The following is a 4,930-nucleotide window of genomic DNA, read 5'->3' as shown; positions in this document are numbered from 1 at the left end:
ACCAACGTTCAGTATGTACACAGCAGAGCCAGGATTGGAATTCATGTCTGCCTTTCTCCAAACTCATGTTCTATAATATAATGAGATTCATTTATTTCCTCTATTTTCTCCCCTGCCTCTCTCTCTATATATATATATGTGTGTGTGTATCTATATATATATACACACACACATATATAAATACTTCTATGGTTTATAAATATGCATTATATATATAAATACTTATGCTCATATATCACATAGACAAACTGTAATAAAAATACTTAATATTTATTGAGTGCTCATACATGCTGGGCATCATTAAGCACTTTACGTATTTAACTGAATTGATCCTCATTAAAAAAAATCTTTTATTAACTCCACTTCCCAGATGGGGAAACTGAAGCAAAGAAAGGTTGATTTGCCCAAAATCACACAAAATAAGGGACAGAATGAGAATTTAAACTCAGATAACATGGCTCGGTACCTTGCTCGTACCTACTTCACTCTGCCATCTCATTATACACGTGTTTTGCAGTAAACATAGTTAATAAGTTAAAGTTGATCCTGTATCAATAAATCTTCAATTAACCAGAATGCCCAGAGACTGGGGCCAGTAGACTTTTTGGTCCCCCAAGTGTTTTATGTATATGCCACTCCTCCTATTTGCTCCTTTTCCTTTTTTGAAGCATCTTACCCTAGTAAACACAGAATACAGAAAATAATGTCACCTTCCTTTATAATTAAATATCCTGTAGGAATATCCAGCCGTCAGAAATATTCGTTTGTCTCCTCCTCTCTAGGGCTTTCCTAACCACCTCCCTCTTCCAGCCACCCTCTCACATCCACCTCCATCACACTCCAGACCATCTTTGAACACATCTTTGTGACAGCCCTTGACACTTAACCTTACCCCCTTGTTTCCTGCCAATCTCCCTGCTTCTCCTTCATTCCATTTCTCATCTCATCACCTCTACACCCACCTCCACTCCCCTCCCATTTAAATGTACTTACTGATGTAAGTCCAGACTCAAGCCTAGCCCACAAGGGTGCTTGCATGTATTTGTTTTACTAAATAACATCTTCAATGATCTCTCACTTTCCCTTTGAGCACTTCACCTTGTTTCCTAGAATGTGTCACTCTCTCCTTCCCACCAGCCCCCAGCCCCACCTTTAGCCCTGTGCCTTCAAGTCACCCACCCATCACCAAACCCCTACCCAGGCAGTGTCCGGTGATGAGATTATTCTGTGCTTCAAATTATTCTTTCCTCACTTAATAAGATTCTTAGTGCTCTGATCTCAGCCAAATGGCCCTGAGGAAAAGCGAATCAGCTGAAACTGTTATGGACACTAAACAGCCCAGAGTGCTGGTTCTCCAAATGAAATCTATTTTTTAAAGAGGCAACGCTAAACCAATGAATGAACTGCTAATAAAGCATCAAAACTGCTTTGGCAGAGGAGGGAGACACCTTCCTCAGGTTCCTTGAATGCCACCAACACAGCTACCTACCTTTCAAACCTCCATTATGAACGTAGATGTATGTAAGAAATTTAACAAAAAGGAAACCAAACCCCAAACTACATTTTAAATATTTGGGTTTTATCTGTCATTCCTACAGTCTCCCTTTCCTAATACACTCTTTTTATTTTAAAGCCAAGTGCAGAAGGTTTTCAGTTAATTCAGGGTTCAGATTACAATCAATTTTAAGGTATACCTATTTACCATGCAATCTCATTATTCACTTTTTAGTTTAAGAAACCCCACTGAGAATTTTACCAACCTACACAGGCTGCTTTGCAGCTAATGGTGTTTTTATTTCATTGAAAACATAGAAAGAGCTGAAAAATATCATCAATTCCTACACATAAGAATGTTTATGACACATTAAATCATTGTCGAATCCATTCAACTCACTGTATTAACAAACTAAAAAACAAAACCATATGATCTTGTCATAGATTCAGAAAAGCATTGACAAATCCTGTATACATTTCTCATAAAAACACTCAGCACACTAAGAATAGAAAGGAACTTTCAGAACTTGATAAAAGTTATCTACCAAAGACCTACAGCTAATACCATACCTAATGGTTGTATTGATTTTCTAGGGCTGCCATACGAAACACTACTGACAGGGTGACTTCAGCAACAGAAATTTATTCTCTCTCTTTCTTTTTTTAGATTCCACATATGAGTGATATCATATGGTATTTTTCTTTCTCTTTCTGGCTTACTTCACTTAGAATGACCATCTCCACGTCCATTCATATTGCTGCAAATGGCATTATTTTATTCTTTTTTATGACTGAGTAATATTCCATTGTATAAATATACCACAACATCTTTATCCAGTCATCTGTCTATGGACATTTAAGTTGTTTCTATGTTTTGGCTATTGTAAATAGTGCTGCTATGAACATTGGGATGCAGGTATCTTTTTGAATTAAAGTTCCCTCTGGATATATGCCCAGGATTGGGATTGCTGGATCATATGGTAAGTCTATTTTTAGTTTTTTGAGGAATCTCTATACTGATTTCCATAATGGCATCACCAAACTACATTCCCACCAACAGTGTATGAGGGCTCCCTTTCCTCCACACCCTCTCCAGCATTTATTGTTTGTGGACTTCTGAATGATGGCCATTCTGACCAGTGTGAGGTGATACCTCATTGCAGTTTTGATATGCATTTCTCTGATAATTAGTGATACTGAGCATTTTTTTAATGTACCTATTGGCCATTCGTATGTCTTCATTGGAGAATTGCTTGCTTAGGTCTTCTGCTAATGTCCTTTAATGAAAAAGAATATGAAAATGAATATATGTATATATATATATACATGACTGGGGCATTATGCTGTACACCAGAGACTGACATATTGTAAATGACTATACTTCAATTAAATAAATAAATAAATAAAATTTTAAAAAGAAATGTATTTTCTCACATTTCCAGAGGCTGGGTTGGAGGCTGGAAGATCAAGGTAGGGGCAGGATTGGTTTCATTCTGAGGCCTCTCTGCTTGACTTGTAGATGGCAGTCTTTCTGTGTTAATGTGGTCTTTCCTCTGTACTTGTGCACACGTGTGTCCTAATCTCCCCTTCATCTAAAGACACCAGTCCTATTGGACTAGGGGCCACCCTCATAACCTCAGTCTTATTTTAGTTGCCTCTTTAAAGGCCCTATCTCCAAATGCAGTCACATTCTAAAGTGCTAGGGTTTAGGGCTTCAACATGTGAATTTGAGGAGACCACAATTCAGACAACAGCAATGGTGAAAGACAATGCTTTCCCCTGAGATCAGGACAAGGCAAGGTTATCTGTTCTCACTACTCTATTCAACATTGACCTGGGGGTCCTAGCCATTTCAGGAAGGCAGGAAATAGAAATAAAAGGTATCCAGATAGAAAAGGAAAAGATAAAACTGTCTTTATTCACAGACAAAATGATGATCATCTGTATAGAAAGATATAATGAAATCTACAAAAGTAGTTGTTAGAACTAATAAATAAGTTAGCAAAGTTTTAGGATAAAAGGCCAAAATACAAAACTCGAGTGAGTCTCTCTACACTGCCAATGAACAGTCAAAAAATAAAATGCTTAAAATATCGTTTGCAAGACCATCAAAAAACATGAAATACCTAAGGATAAATCTCGTAAAACAGGTGCTAAGTCTGTACAGTGAAAACAAGCAAACAAACAAAATTGCTGAAAGAAAGGAAAGAAGACCTAAATGTTGTTAGGATGTCAATGTCTCACAAGTTGATCTGTAGATTGAACTCAATCCCAATTAAAACCTCAGCAGGCTTTTCTGTAAAATTGGCAAACTGATTCTGAAAATGCAAAAGGCCTAGAATAGCCACGATGACTTGAAAAGGAAGAACAAAGTTGATGAACTAACTTTATATGATTTCAAGATTTATTATAAAAATGCACAACCATCTTTGCATAACTGTCTTCATCAATGAAAGACACTCAAGTAAACCAATGAAATGGAGCAAAGAGACCATAAACTTTCCTATCCAAATATGAAAAGCTGACTTTTTTGAGAAAGATGCAATTCAGTGAAGAAAGGATAATCTTTTCAATAAATGTATCATTTTCAACAAATAAGCCATTAAAAACATGAACTTCAACCCATATCTCACACCATATACAAAAATGAACTCAAAATAGATCATAGACTTAAATGTTAAACCCCAAAATACAAAACTTCTTTTAAAAAAACATAAATTGGAATCCTTGTGACCCTGGAGGAGGCAATAATTTCTTAGAAATAATGAAAAATATAGATATGTCTATCCTTAAAAAGAAAAACTAATGCATTGGAATTTACCAAAAATCAAAAATGTCTGCACCTCAAAAGACAGTTGAGAAAATGAAAAGACAAGCCACACAGTGGAAGAAAATATTTTAAAATCTCATAGAACTTGTGTCCAGTGAACTCTCAGAACTCAATATACAGGAAACAACCCAGTTAGTAAACAGGCAAATTTTAAAGAAATACTTCACCAAAGACTATACACTGATGGTAAATAAGTACATGAAAAGATGCTCAATATCATTAGTCTTTAGAAAAATGCAAATTAAATCACCATACATTGATTACAATAGCTAAAATTAAAAAGCCTGGTCAGAGGGGCCGTATAGCTCAGTGGTAGAGCACATGCTTTGCATGCATGAGGTCCTGGGTTGAATCCCCAGTACCTCCGTTAAAAAAAAAAAAAACAACAGAAGCAAAAAGCCTGGTGATACCAAGTGTTGACGAAGGTTTAGAAGAACTAAAACTCACTTACATTACTAATTGCAATATAAAATGGTACATGCATTTTGAGAAACAGTTTGGCAGTTTCTTAAAAGGTTAATTAAGCACACACTTACCATACAATCCCACCATTCTACCCCTAGGTGTTCACCCAAGAGAAATGATAACATACGCCCATGTCAACTT

General features: G+C 36.2%; 1 non-coding gene across 1 annotated transcript; it reads left to right on the top strand.

Moving 5' to 3' along the window:
- The first annotated feature begins 4,617 nt into the window (after window positions 1–4,617).
- Window positions 4,618–4,691, top strand: TRNAA-UGC (transfer RNA alanine (anticodon UGC)). Its single transcript has one exon. It is a non-coding gene; the product is annotated as a tRNA-Ala (tRNA).
- Window positions 4,692–4,930: the final 239 nt, after the last annotated feature.

Source organism: Camelus dromedarius, chromosome 25 (genome assembly GCF_036321535.1).
Source record: "Camelus dromedarius isolate mCamDro1 chromosome 25, mCamDro1.pat, whole genome shotgun sequence".
Taxonomy (NCBI): domain Eukaryota; kingdom Metazoa; phylum Chordata; class Mammalia; order Artiodactyla; family Camelidae; genus Camelus; species Camelus dromedarius.
This window is presented reverse-complemented; position numbering and strand designations above follow the sequence as displayed.